This window comes from Pempheris klunzingeri, chromosome 11 (assembly GCF_042242105.1).
Source record: "Pempheris klunzingeri isolate RE-2024b chromosome 11, fPemKlu1.hap1, whole genome shotgun sequence".
Lineage (NCBI taxonomy): Eukaryota > Metazoa > Chordata > Actinopteri > Acropomatiformes > Pempheridae > Pempheris > Pempheris klunzingeri.
The window spans coordinates 7499774-7514350 of record NC_092022.1 but is presented as its reverse complement, the minus strand read 5'-3'; positions in this window follow the sequence as shown (position 1 = coordinate 7514350).

Here is a 14577-nt window from a genome sequence, read left to right as displayed (position 1 = left end):
GTTGAGTCATACATTTTTATGTGGGGAGTTTTAAACCACAATAGCCTTTTTATCTTGATTAATAATGACATCCTTTAGGAAAGTTTATTTCCTCCTCCTGTCTGTAAGATCAGAGGGAGGCAGCCGCTCTGGAGGATGAAGCTTTCTGCTCATGACCATTTCAGCAGGGCTGCTGACCAGTGTTTCTGTTTGTTTCAGATGGTTTTTTTTCCAGTAATGAGTAGTTAATGCTATCTAATGCAGACAGGTGCATCAATGTGGTATCTGTGTGTTCACTGGAGAGACCATAGTCAGGTGCAGGGGCCGGATTCAAGGGGTGTAACCTTGTATCTTTTGTTTGGCTTTTGATTAAAAATGATTTGATTGTGGTGCCAAAGGTTTATATCATGTACATGCATATGTTATATTTGACTCCACATAAAAGAGACTGTATATCCCCCCCATTGGGTAGGCCATCAGTGTCCTCAATAGAGGAGAAATATGCCTTCGGGTAATTTCAAAGTTGTCTTCACTACATGTGGCGTGTTCTGAGATGACTGGTTAGCCACTATACATCTAGGGTTTGATCTGTCCTGGGCTATGCTAGGTGCTGATTGTCAGTAACTTCTCCCAAACTGTTGTTTTCCATTTTCTACATGTGTTGAATACAGAAGCTTAGACTTATGGCTGACATGATCTTTGAGTACTTTGGCAAGGCTGGACTGAGTAATACATAACTCATTACCTCTACGGTTGAGCAATGTCTAATTGATTTGCCTGACACTGCTGTTGACATTTGGCCTGTACCCAGGAGCTTTACTCCCCTCTCTGCTCCACCCAGACATGATGTGTCTGATCTTGAACTGTAATCACCTGATGCTGATGGCAAGATGGGCCAGTGTCATTTGTGGAGGTTGGTTTCCCGCTAAAACTAAAAGATACATGTCCCAGCCAAGCAAGAACAGGCCAAACATGAGTCAGTATCGACAGCAAAACCAAAATAGTCGGCGGTCAGTTTGTAAGTGCTTTTAAACCTGATATCAACTGTATTTTTTCAACAGAATGGAGACATCCCTTGTTTCTGATGCAATTCTTTGAGCTTATTTGTGTTAGCCTTTGGCCGTAATACAAATCTGGTCTGGACATGTTGGACTGGTGTCAGAGTCTCAGAGCGTGCATTCAGATTCGGTAATCTGTTTCATCTTCCTTGTGGTCGGTCATGATATCAACGTATTTACATAAGCGCGGCCATGTATTGTGGTGTTACGGTCAGGGCGTGTGTGTTTGTGCTGTGGGCAATCATCGCTTTCCACTTTGTGTGTGTCTGTGTTTCCTGCAGGTAGCTTACATCAGACTTAACAATTACAGTGTCTTTCCATGGCCACTGCTCTGTATCATGGAGACTCCTTCCACACACATGCACACACACACAAACGCAGGGTAGTGTTGATTACCCGTGTCCAAACACGACGTGTTCGATGAGGGTCGCCTGCAGCCTGCAGGTAAACAGTAATTGGTTGCAGATTTTATGTGTAAGTGTGTGTGTGTGTGTGTGTGTGTGTGTGTGAGGTGGGGGCCTGTCTGTGTCTGTGTCTGCTGGTCAAAAGTGCAACAACAGTCAGTGTTCTGTCTTTCCTTCTTATAATAATCTACTTTGCTTGGTTGTATTTGTGTATTTCCTACATTTTATGCAGTCTAGTCAACATCTGAGCAACTTACAATTCATATACATAAAAAACAATCTATCTATATATTATCTACATATTATGTTTATTTACTTCACATAACTACCACTACCTAACTAACTACCGCATAGCAGTCACTTCCCGTAATGTAATCGAACCCAAAAATCTTAACTGTGTTAATGCTTCACTTATCAACCCACACTGAACCTTACATTCAAATTCCAAACCTGTCACTTAGGGAATCATATTTGACTTGACCCAGACTTTAAACTGACCTTCGTTCCTTCTGTTAAACTGTGACCTTCGGGCCTGTGGATACACACGTGTCAAAACAACATTTATCACCTCTGAAACGGCTGCTGTTCCCCCAGCGCTGCCCTCATTTCTTTTCATGCCTCCCTCTGGCCTTCATCTCTTCCCTTGTGGACTGTTTTTTTTCTTTTCTGTCAATTTTTCCAATCTTCACCTCCAGTTTTGTCTCTTCCTTTCTTTACTCTGACCAACAAACTTCTTCTTCTCTCCTTTTATGTTTCCTTATTTCTTCTTCCTCTTCTGTTTTATTTCACTACCCCTCCCTTCATCTCCTCCTCTGCTGTGGAAAGATGGATGGTGTGGCGATAAATCAGAAGAAGTGAAGCGATGTGGAAGAGCAGTGTTGAGGGTCGGCGCCTTGGGATCCCTCCCCTCTATTAATCCCACTGGGACCTCTAGATTTAATATCCCATCGACAGCACTCTGTCTCAGTCTCTTCATCTGCCTCTTTTTTGTCTCTTTTTCACTCCCTTCAGCTGGTGTGATTAAACTATAGACATCTGTGGGATAAGGATTTTGTTTAGGCTCAGTTCATTTAAAGAGACTTTGAAGTGAAGTGCAAGAGGAGGCCAAAATCAGCACCTCACAGCTCATGTCAAACATTTTAAGAATTTGGCATAAAAGGATTGTAAAAGGTTCCTATATGGCAACTGGAAGGATGAGTACAGAACATCTTGTCATCTTTCGTGTTGCTGATCATCACATCATCAGAGACATTTCCACTGACGCCACTGAATTTGAAATAGTTTTGGGAAACCAGTTATTCATTAGTGACTGAGTTATTTCATGATGAGGTTTCCACAGACTATATGGAAGCAGACAGAAAAGCTGTGTGACATGACATTTTTGGATCTTTAGACTTTGACTCACTTTGGCAACACTGCTGTCCAAACTTAAAGTAATGCAAATGCACAGGTGACGCCTTAGATCTCTGTGACAGAGCGACTGAAATGTTGCAACATTACAAACAAATGGGAACTTTGGAAACAGTGCTGTACGAATAAAGTTATGAAAAGTAACGATGAAAGATAGGAACCAGTTAGTGTCTGTTTCCACTCAGCTTTGTTGGGAGATAATGGAGTATATCATCATAGTGCATCCTCAACCTCCTGCTTCTACCTCTACATACATGGAAATAAAATATGTGCTAAAATCCATCATGTCACAGTGTCAGGATCTGTAGTACAGACTTTCTGATGGTGTATTTTTACTGAAATACTCCAGTGTAGATTATTTTATTGAATAGAGCAGAAAAATAGGAGAATGCACATGATATAGTAAAGAGAGACTGACATGAGGTACTTATTTAATACCTTACGTCTTCAAGAGGAGTGACTTATCGTAAAAATGTCACAATATCAGTTCAAAATAAATCCTTAGATTTAAATGATGAGGGACTTTAAAATGGATGCATCATCAAGAGAGGATTTTCAAAAAGAGATCTCTTCAAAGGCTTGACGTGCTAGACATTGAAAACAATTCAAATTCTCAAAGGGAAAAGTGATGAGAAATACCTAAAGTTATTTAAAGGTGTGTGAATGGAGTGGTGAAAGAGAACTACACTTATTGAAATATAAATGAAGACATGTAAAGTAAATCATTAAGCCAGTAAATTCTGGCTATGTAATCTTTATTAATGTAGTAAATCACGATACAAAATAGAATCCTAAAAAGTTCAGGAAAGATGCAGAGATTTAAATCAAAGCTGACCGGCACAAAACCTCTGGAAACAAAAGAAATATGGAGCAGCAGCAGGTTCATGTGTCTAACATATCTATCTTTGACTCTTGGGACGTAAATCAGCTAACCTAATCATTGATTCGGTATGTGGGGCTGAAATCCCACAAAACGTTTTCCAAAGCTTTTACAAATTCTCCCGCAGGACAGACTAAAATACCCAGGGAAGGATTACCATGTTTCTGAAAGTGTGATTAAGTGTTCAAACTCACCCTGCAAATCACTCTGTGATTCACCGTCCGACATACCTGCAGGCTTAAAGCAGCACTGGGTGCTGTAGACGGTTGGGTTATAGCTAAGAGAGTGCGTCTCTGGAGTGTACAGTACAGTATATGCCTGCTAGGTGCAGCAGCAGGTCAGGTATTTTCATTTATAATCTAAAGAGAGAGAGAGAGAAAACATACAGAGTCTGACTCCTCTGTGCTGGACAGTGATGGAAAGGTTACGGTGAATAGCTTTTTCTGTTTTTGTGTAAAAACAGAACCTCAGCAGAGTCTACCGGGCTTACAAAGTGAGCTGTGAGACTATCCTGCTCCTCTCATACACAAATAAACTCTCGGGGAGGTTTTCTGCCCTTCTGCAGTGTTGTATATATAAATGCTGGTGAGAGCTTAAAGGCAAATACCAGCTGAACTTAGAGAGGCACATACCAGCTTTGAAATTTGTTATTCCAGGGTCTTTGGGACAGACCGTTCAGCCTCTGTGAACATGAAGGACAGTCTTCCAAAGCCACAAGGCAGAGGAGAAATGTAATGTCATTAAGATGTATAACCTGGAGCTGCTCCGTTGATACCAAACGGGAGATCGACTCTGTGGGAAACGCTTGTCTAAACTTTACATTCAGCGGGGCTTCTGACTACAGCTGTACTTTTAGTTTAGAGATTGATCCTCAGAGAATCCTCCTGTAGTCTGTCAGTCACCCTCTGCATAATTCATTTGTTCTGTGGGTGAAATTACAAATATTTGATTTGTTCAGAGATCATGCACAACCAAAGGTGAGCTCAAGTTGTTAACTAGTTGTTACGTTGTATTTTTTCCCATCTCCAAATAAATCACCTCACTCACATTTTGCCGCAGTCTCTTGGAGCCAGTCATCTCGTTCCTGTTCCTTTCTCCGCTGCACTGCAGCAGTCATTTAGGTGTCTGATGGATGTGGCCCACCTCCACCCCATTCACCTCCAGTTTTAATCTGAGCCAGCTGTCCAGTGGCTTCTCCCAGGGAGCTCATCAGGAATAGTATTCTGCTCCAGATCACATCCATCCAGACCTTCGCAGCTCTTCTTCACTCCTTCACCACTTCCATTCGCTGTGAAACAGAAGGCAACAAACCTCAATAAAAGTTTGCAGTAGTCTAACTAATTGAATATCTAAAGTTTAGGCTTTGAGTTTAGAATACTTAAAATTCTTAGTTCGTTTTAATCTAAGGTCGAGTAACATACATCATCACAAGTCTACATTTGAACTTCTGTCAAGTAAAGTCAAATAAAGTAACTTAAATCTGTGTGTTTAATCCACTTAGAATGCTTGACACAATTGACAATGATACAAGTTCTGGCAGTGAATATCATCATTTATGATTAGATATCAACAGCAATAACAATAAATCATAATCATTTTTTTCACAACTAAAAAGTTAAAATTCTTATTTTGTAGATTGAGATTCAAAGTTCACAGGACTCACTCACATTTTATTGTTTATTGTTTTTAATATACGATGCTTGACAACTTTAAAAAAGCACCAATTTCAGTTCTACAGAAATATAAACCGACATTAACGCAACCGTGAATGCGAAATGATCCCTTTCTGATGAACCGGGGCTTGTTCACTGAATGACTGAATGAATCACCTGCAAAAATATCAACCTAGAATAAAAATACATCAGCGTAGATTGGATGTGCTGAAATAAATCAACCATTTATAATATACAAATCCACAAACATGACCCATAGCTTTTGGCATAAGTTGTATCTTCTGAGCGTTTTCCCGCTCAGTGCCAGGCAGTATGTAAGGCTCAGTGTTCGGCCCTGTGCAAGACGGTGTGAAAGCAGTTTTTAGCTGGATTTTCCCTTTAAAGTCCAGCCATGGGAAACCTTACTGTGACAACAGACTCCCTGCTGAGCGGACCAAATCAGAGAACTCTGTTCCAACTATAGCATGTGTGTGTGTGTGTTAGCATGTGCAAGAGCATGTGTGTTTTACTGTGTGTGTACCTCTCCCTGTTAGTGTTTGTGAGTACAGCTGACACACACTTAGACATGACTCTGGCCTGGATCATTTTTAACACGCATTCCTGCTGTGATCTGTGTATCAGATGCAAGTTCGCACAAGAATTTGGGATGAGAATCAGTTTGGATTATCTGAGGCTACTGTGATATTCAATCTTCACAACATACAGTGGGCCTTTATGTGTGTGTGTGTGAGTGTATAGGCTTGACGGATTGCCTCTTTGGCAGAGAGATTTGTCACTCAGCAGGGGAGAGCATGGTTAAAACACACACACACTGAACAAAGTTGGGTTCAGTTCTGGAGGTGATGAGAGAGAGAGAGCGGGGGATGAAGAGTGTGTGTGTGCGTTGAAGGTTGCGATGGACCCTCACTCTGGACATACACATGTGTACCATGACATGACGGGCTGGGTGTCTGTGGATGTATTTAGTGAAAGTGTGAATGCTTGTTTTGAGATTATTGTACATGTAGGTGTGTGTGTGTGATGTGTATGCAGTGTCTGTGAGTATGTAGCTTGTAATGTGTAGTGACAGTAACACACGGTAGAGTGATGGGGGTGTAATGGTTGTTGTCACACTGCTGGACATGTAGGGAATCCTCTTCATGGAAGAGGCCATACACCACCCACCCACACACACACCCACCCACACACACACACACACACACACAAAGGCCTTCGGTTGGCATGAACGTGTAAGTGTTGTGTCCATAGATAGATAGATAGATAGATAGATATATAGATAGATAGATAGACAGATAGACAGATAGATAGATAGATAGATAGATAGATAGATAGATAGATAGATAGATAGATAGATAGATAATTGTGTGATTAAGGAGTTCAAATCATCCATAATCACTTTAGATAAAAACAAGCTAGTGTGGAAAATATGGATAATGTTCATCAACACAGCAAAAATCCTTTAACAATAAACATGTGTGTATGAATTTGTGTGTGCCTGTGTGTGTTTGTGTAGGATTGCACCTGAAGTGATGAGTCTGATTATCCTCGCTCTAAAGGTGGGGATTACCCCCACTGACCCCGCACACACACACACACACACACACACACACACACACACACACACACGCACACACACACTCAGAGAAGGTTTGTGTAGAGTCAACCTGTAGTTTGTCTCTGAAATCAGTCCTATGGTATAAACACTCTTAAATCATCACATGATCTCATCGGCACACATGGACACACATAAACATGAAGAAATATGTACACACATCCCAACTGGTGAGAGAGAGAGAGAGAGAGAGAGAGAGAGAGAGAGTCTATGGTCTAATCATCACCTGAGCAGCCCAAGAAGAAGAGAAAGGGTTAAGGCAGCAATGGAGAGGAGAGGAGAGGAGAGGAGGAAATGAGGCTTGGGGGATACTAGATGGAGGGGTATGGGGACCTGGTTTGGGCTGGTATAAACATTCAACCTGAAGAACTTCAGGCTAATGATCCTCTCTATGACCTGAGTTCATTGCCCATCATACTAAGTCATGTAAAAGGTGCGTCATTAATTCACAGCCTATTTTTCACCTCATTGTTTTGTTATCTGAACTGACAAAACAAAAAGCAACATAACTTTGTGTAAAATCAGAAGCCACTGGACCAAACCACTGCTACAAAGCTGCAAAGCTGTAATATCAGTGGACACTGGGCTAAAATCTAACAGAAGGCCGAAAAGGGAAGTTCACAAGGATGTCTACGCTGCTCTTTGGCTGAAGTTAAGCTATGAGTAGATTTTGACGACTTCCTGCCCCCTAGTGATCAAAATGTGTGTGTTTAAATCCATCCATCCATTATCTATACCGCTTATCCGACAGGGTCGCGGGCTGCTTTAAATCAAATAGTTGAATATCTCCTCCTCCTCCTCTTATCTTTCTTTCTTTCTCTTTCTTCTTCTTCTTTGTCTTCCTCTCTCGGAGCGGTCGGAGTGACATTTTTTTGTTTTTGTATATGCAGCTGAAAATGTATATAAATAAGATCAGTTATTATTGGAAATCCAAAACAGTGCATATGGAACAAATAAAGACCATGAATAATAAATAAAGGCCACATAAGGAAAAAAAAAACAACTGCTTTACGTTCCTCTAGAGAGGCACAGATATCTGCAAAACTAGTTTGTGTCACAGATTAGCTTTTTATTCATGACATTCCAGACAGGGGAGAGTCAGATGGCAGACATGTCAGTAATCACTGCTTAATCATTAATGGCCGTCTCGGATCTGCTCCATGAGGAATTTAAAAAAAAGAAAAAAGTCTTTTCCCTTCTTATGTAAATCAAGTTGAGATTACTTCATACATGCGCTGGTTGAGATAAAAGCAGGAGGGATTTTGGAAGAGAAAGGGGAGTTGGGTAAGAGGGGCACAGATGAAAACAACGGGGTGAGGAGAAGAAGAGGAGGGGTGGGATGAGAGACAAGGAGGAAGAGAGAGGGAGGAGAGTAGAAAAAAAGTGGGACACTTTCCTGGAGGCCCCATGTCATGAGATTCTCATTATTTACCTCCATGGATACCGAGAGCCCTCCCACCGTCTTTATATTCCCCTTCCTCGTCCTTCTTTTATCCTCTAGCATTATTCTTCTTTGTTCACTCTTTTGACTACATGCTCTTTCCCTTCACTTGTTCCCCTCCTCAGTCAGATCCCTGTTTTGTTTTGTAACTTTTCTTTTTGCTAGTTTTTACTTTCCATCATCATCTCGATGCAGAATGGTAATCGGTCATTGCAAAGGGTGCTGATATTAACCTTCTGAAGTGGTGTTGTTCCTTGCTTCTTCGTAGGATGGAGAGAAAAAGTAGAATCACACTTGTTTTTAAGGTTTTTGAGTTTATCAAATAAAAACACACTTTCCTGCTGCACTGACTATGATCAAAAATTAACACAATAAAGTCAAGTGCTAAACATGTTTATTCACTTGCTGAGAGTTGATGATCTGTGCAGTAAACATGAAGCTACGTCCAGAGGCGAGTTAGCTGCCTTTCACTTCCTGGAGTCTTGTCATGAGGTTACCAGGCAACCAAGTCACCACTGCCCACAACACCCTGTAAAAGTCCAATTAGAAGTTTTTTACACTTTGGTTTCTGTACAGTTTACTCGAATAAGATATAATGTGTCAGTGAAATAACAGACATTATAATTTCTGCAAGGTCTTCAGCAGGGGTGTCCAAACCATTCTATGTATTGTAATACGGCCCACACATGGAATTTGCGCTGGACTGTGTTGTACTTCTTAGTCTCACCACTAGGTGGAGTAACTGTCTTGAACGAGGCAGCTTCTCTATAAAATGAGTAACAGAAGAAGAAATGTGCTACAGGTGACCCAAAATGGCAGAATTAACGAAACGTAAGAGAAGTGAGTGTAGAAAGTTTCAGACGCGGTGTGCGATGAGAGCACAGCTAATAACTAATGATGATCACTTCTGCATTACGGAGGAGCTGCTTGATGTTAGCAGTCTAAAGAGCACCACGACGGGTGAGGATGTTTTTGAAGCTGTGCCAGGTGCAGTTGGCATGATGGGACTTAAATGGGACGAGCTGTGTGGAGGTACGACGGATGGAGCTCCAGCTGGGACAGGAGAGCGCAAAGGACTGGCCTCTACGGTGTCCGCCGAGGGGCAAGAAAGTGGAGGTAAGGCTGTTGATTCGAGCATCAGGGCTCTAGCACAGACTATTTCAGGCTTCCCTCTCTGATGCTGGTGCTGGTGCTGATGCTGGGGTGGGGGGCGCTGGCTGGCTGGCTGGCTAAGTCGTGGCTCTGTGCTCCAGCGGTTTTATTCCCTGATCAGAAATCGACCAGTTTTGAAGAGAGAAGGAGCTCTTCATGAGCTCAGTGACCCTCTCTGGTTGGCATTTTTAGTAGATCTCACTGATCACCTGAACAAGAGCCTACAAGGCAAAGACCAGCTTGTACCACTACTAATAAATGAAAGCCCTCTAATGGAAAGGCTGTTTTTTTTTCTTGAATCATATTCAGTTATCAAGCAGAATTTACCTACATTTGATTGATTTTGCCAACTTTAATCCACTAGAGGTGAGGCGATATACATCACCTCTAGTGGATTAAAGTTAGCAATATAGCTCACTTCCAGTGAGTGGCCCAGCCCTTTGTATGTTTTTCTGTATGTGGCCCTCAGTGAAAAAAGTTTGGACACCCCTGGTCTACAGTATCTGTAAAGGGGGGCTTACTCTGTGTGTGTTGTGTTGTGAAAGACTTTTGATGGGGTACGATTTACGTTCTATTTTACATGTTTTAAGTTGTTATTCTTTTAGTATGTTTCACTTACATTCAAACAGCAGTGTGGTTGAACTTTAGCGACATATTCATTGAAACAGCTGTTTACCTGTGTAATTTGACAGGTTGATATAACAATTTCTTGAGAGAGATTGTAACGGACTGGTTTTATAACGGACCACCAACAGGCCACCAAAGAGGTGTAATGCAGTGATAATCCTGAAACAAGATGCAAAGATTCTTGTTAGTAAACCCTAACCCACAAAGCAGAGTTTTTTTTCTTCTTCTTGGACATTGTCCATGTTTCAAGGCAGAAAGGTAATCCTTTAAAATTGGAAGGGTATCTCGTTCTTTCTTCAGGGGCTAAAACCAATAATCCTTTAAAAGTGGACCGGCTCTTGTTCTCTCTCTCTTCATCTTCCCGTTTTAAGATGGGAGTGTAATCTGCTTTTAGTTTGGTGCTGGATTTGAACCCCAACAGGCATCTGGGAATCTGAGAGCAGATCTAGATGATGGATTGAGTGCATAAGTGGTCAAACTGAAGAGCCTATTGTAAAGACATGAAAGCAACGGAGAAAGAGAGTGCAAGAAAGTAACAAATATAATGGAAGAAGAGAGAGAGAGAGAGGGAGAGAAAGGGAGAGCGAGACTGTGGAATGAAACATCTCACAAAAAAAACTAAGAACAGAGAAGAACAGTGAGGGATTGGTTGAAAAGTAATAAGAGACAAGTGAAGGAACGACAAACTAAACAAGGAAAATGTTTATGGATAAAAAAGCAAAGAAGAAGCAAACATCTCTGAACCAGCATCCTGAACCGCACAGGATATTGAGTTGGTGGTCAGCAGGAGGAGAGTGATTGTTACGATGTGTTGAAGTGGCTAAACACACACACACACACACACACACACACACACACACACCTTAAGAAACTGAATCTCCCAGTAGGAGCCAGTGTGGTTTTAACCTTTGACCTTGTGACCTCGTCTTAGTTACAGCGCAGTTAGCTTAGCTGCTGTGAAACCATCAGATACTTGTGGTAAAGTTGTAGCTGGGGAGTGATTATACGTTGCTGAACCACCTACATGAATTAAGTGCTGTTGAACGTAGTCAATTTTACACACTGCAGAAATATATCTATTGATATTGTGACTCTTTTGGAAATGGGGATTTGGGATTTGTTGGGTGAAGCTAGTCAGACTTTTGCAGCACATTTTAAAAGCAATTCATATCCTACCTTTTAACTAGCAGACAAAAGAGCAAATGCCTGATGTGTGGGTGTTCTTGGGGGGAATACAACCATATCAAGACATGTGATATTTTGTTGTAACTAACCAAATCTGCATACTATCTGTATACTGTTCTGCAAATAGAACATGACTTCAGACTTAAAATCTGGGCCTTATCTTCCAGTCCCATGCGTTCCTACAGAGCACTGGGAGGACATTAAAATATGAATCACTGATTTTGCTGACGCGCCGGACGCTAAAGAAATTCAGAAAGCATTTAAAGGTTTTCTTCTTTTCCTCACATGGGTTTTATTCAGATAGCAGAGCACAAAGGTTAAAGGTAGAGCAGAGTGGTTTCAGTAAACCCTCAGGAGACAAACCCCCTCACCTCTCTCCCTCTGTTTCCATCCCTCATTTCTTCTGTGTGTGTGTGTGTGTGTGTGTGTGTCAAAGACCACTCTGAAGTAGATCCCCCTCGCCTTTCAGTGACTTGTTTGAATGGGACTACATGTGGCCAGCACAGGGCAGAGGTTCTGACTGAGGCTCAGCTTGGTTCACTTTGTGTGGGTGTGTCTGTGTAGGCGTGAGTGTGTGTGTGTGTGTGTGTGAGTTTGTGTGTATGTGTGTAGGTGTGTGAGGGGGATTAGTGGCTCTGGCCTAAACTAATCTGCAAGTCCCCAGGGAGTCTGCAGCGCTCACCACTGGACTGAGTTTGTGGAATGAATTGTATGAATTGAGTGTGTGTGTGTGTGTGTGTGTCAGACCTACTACTGTGCACACCAAGCTGCCTCTCTCACTCTGACTGCTCCATTGAGTTGTGATTAAGACTTATCACATCAGGAAGTGAAAAACCAACTCTATGCATGCATGCGGTGTGTGTTTGTGTGTGTACAGCATGTGTGTGTGTTAGTTTTTGGATCTGTGGTCTTCATTCGGGCACATCATGAGCATCTCCGCTTAGCAACAGACAGCTTTTTACCCTTTGATGTGATAGGCCAAATCAAATCCATTGGATTTTTCTTTCTGTCACTGCTGAATGTGCGGAGTGGGCGATGTCACAATGAGGACCTGCTCACCCTTCTGCTTATGAAAGAATGTTATTTCTGTGGAGGCAGAGTTAAAAAAGAAATGCCAGGATATAGTGCTTCATTCAAACCATCTGTATCTGGTAAATGACTGGTGTTTTACACTGAACTACACGGGGCCAACCTGTCAGTTAATCATCCTGTAGATTGCATCTACCATTTTTCATAGATTTTTGTGAATGATGTGAAAGATTCTTTGTTCAGTCATGGTGTATCAACAACCACATCTTCTTATACTTATTTTACTCCTGGAAATGTAACATTTGTACCTTCTCTATTGTAAGGAAATATGTCAAAGACCTAAAATACTTAACACTGGGATGCATAAATGATTAGTTGCACATAAAAATTCAATGTGCCACTTTAGAACTTGAACTACATATCTGAGGCACTTGCCTCAAGAATTGAATGCCTAGTTGCAGATTTCCCTCATGCACACATTTATTTTCATTTATAGAAACATGATTCTTTCATGAGGAAATGAAAACTACTTCTGAATCCATACGATGAAATGTTCACAGACGTTAAGTTCGGCTTCAATATGACACCACTTAAAAGACTTATGCCTCAAATCATTCACTGGTGCACAACGGCTCCTTATAACAACACACTAATAAGAGTGTGTCAACATCTATAGGTAATCATGAGGTGGGTAAATATGATGATGTGTAAGTTGTGGATTCTTCCTTTCCTATGATATAGTGTGTCTTCAAAGTGATATAAACACCAATTTAAAAATTACAACGTTTAAAAAGCATGTGATCATTAATCAGTAACTGCCAAAGCAAAGTCCATGATAATATATACCCAAAATGACCTCACAACCTGCACACATCTGCATCTGTGAGCAGAGGTTGAACAGACCTTCAGGACTTCCTCAGGGCTGCTGCTGGGAAGGTTGCAGTCTTTGTGTGTGTTTGTGTGTGTATGGGTTAGCTTTGGGAGTCGTCTCAGCAGAGTCAAACCAAGGATTAGAACAAGGCGCCGTGTGGAAATAGGAAATTAGCCTGAGGGCTGAAGAGGGGTGTGTGTGTGTGTGTGTGTGTGTGTGTGTGTGTGTGTGTGCGCATGTGAACAAAAGCCACTGTAAGTTACCACTTAAAAAACAAAATAAAGTAAAAAATACAGACCCGTGCTCTTCTATTTCTCTACTGGACAGCGTATGTGGTGCATGTTAGTCACCTCACACAGGTTTTATTGAGGGGCTCAAGAAAGACGCTGCTAAAATTTGTTGAGTGTCCAGTTCGTTCTGCATCCAAAACAGACCTGGAGCCAGTTTTACAGCTGTAGTGTTCTGCAACTGATTTATCTTCAGTACTACACAAGAGCTACAGCTGATTTCTCTTTCTTAAGTGTGAATCAGCAGGTTTTCGTGGAGGTCCTGTTCTGCAGTTCATTAACAGTGGTTTCAGAGTTGTGATTTACAATTAAAAGAATAAGATTTAGTTATTTAGCATTATCAACATACATACTGTACAAATCACTGGGGGTATTTGTTTTTTAGCCATAGAATATTCATACAGAAAACACCTCCACTAATGTTCACCTCCCCACATCTGTGACCTTTTCATGATTACATAAACATTATTTTTTTACAAGTGTTTTTATGATTAACAATGCATCAAATGAAAATTGTGATCCTACAGTGAACCTACAGAGAATTATTGCCCAGCTCTCTATGTCTTTACAGTGAGTCTTTATAGTGAGTTTCAGCTAATTGTGTAGCTGTCTGGCCAGCAACTTTACTGTTTTGGATCACTCTGACTGCTCACATGACGTAGTTTTCACTGAAAAATCTCTGAAAACCCACTTTACACTATCTGCTTATCACCGAACTGTAGCCAGACACATTTAGAGACTAGCCGGTAAACACAGGGAAGCATTTAGCAGCTAATCAGTCAGATATTTTCCTCAAGTGTTGTTGGGGACCAAAAACAGAGCTAAAATAGAGTGAATATTCGACTCATTCATCAGGTTGTCAGACCTCGACTCATAATGTTGCCCTATAACTGCTGGATGTGCAAATAAGAAACTGTTTGCTAATACTTTCAGCAAATCAGCTAAAAAGGTGATAATCTACCATAATTT